The sequence below is a fragment of the Myotis brandtii genome, unplaced genomic scaffold (genome assembly GCF_000412655.1).
Source record: "Myotis brandtii unplaced genomic scaffold, ASM41265v1 scaffold940, whole genome shotgun sequence".
NCBI lineage: Eukaryota > Metazoa > Chordata > Mammalia > Chiroptera > Vespertilionidae > Myotis > Myotis brandtii.
Genome location: NW_005371877.1, coordinates 50,816 through 51,573, shown reverse-complemented (window position 1 = coordinate 51,573; position 758 = coordinate 50,816). Strand labels below are relative to the sequence as shown.

At 70.2% G+C, this 758-nt stretch overlaps 1 protein-coding gene across 1 annotated transcript in view; it reads right to left on the bottom strand.

Moving 5' to 3' along the window:
- CARS (cysteinyl-tRNA synthetase) overlaps positions 1–758 on the bottom strand; it is a 22,142-nt gene that overhangs the window by 10,593 nt on the left and 10,791 nt on the right. The window lies entirely within an intron of this gene.

Genomic DNA, 758 nt, shown 5'->3' with positions numbered 1-758 from the left:
GGCTGGGACGCGTCTCCCCAGGCGTCCCTGGCTGTGCCTCTGTGCCCAGGCCCTGGGGTGGCCCTGCGTCTGGATTTACGAAATCCTGGTTATGAGCTTGGACCTCCGGCTCCTGGTGAGCGACGGCTCTGGTCTAAGTGAGGGACGCTGTGGGCACAGCTCGCGGTGTCCTGGGGACCTGGCCTGCGAGGTGGGGCCGTGTTAGCCCCCCGGCTGTGGTCCTGGGCACAGTGAGGACCAGCCAGGCCCGGGGCGGCTTCTGGCCGGAGGCGGCCCATGGGACACTCGCCCTCCTCCTGTGGTCACAGCCAGAGGTGACAGGAGGGGCTGTGGCCCGGGCCTGGCAGGAGCGAGGGGGGGACACCTTTCCCAGGGGAGGGGCGCGTGGACGCAGGCCTCCAGACCACAGGGCACTCGCGGGACACACCGGGCGGTGACAGTGAGACCGGCCGACCGGCCGGCCTCACAGAATCCCCGTGGTGTCGGGAGGAGCTGGGCGAGTGGGCCTGTCCTGGGAGCGGCTGCCCCCTGGTGGAAGGCTCCGGAACAGGCAGCCGACCTCACAGAGCCAGGTGCCAGCTCCGGGAACAGCCCGCTGCCCAGAGACCAGCGCGGGGAGCACGCGGGAGGCGCTTGGGAACAGGCGGGAACCAGGGCCCAGGGCCTAGTTCCTCTTCGCCCCCCGACGACTGCCTGCAGGGCTGAGGGCTTTAAATCTATGCGAGCACAGCAGCACCCACACGCTCACCCAGGAGGGG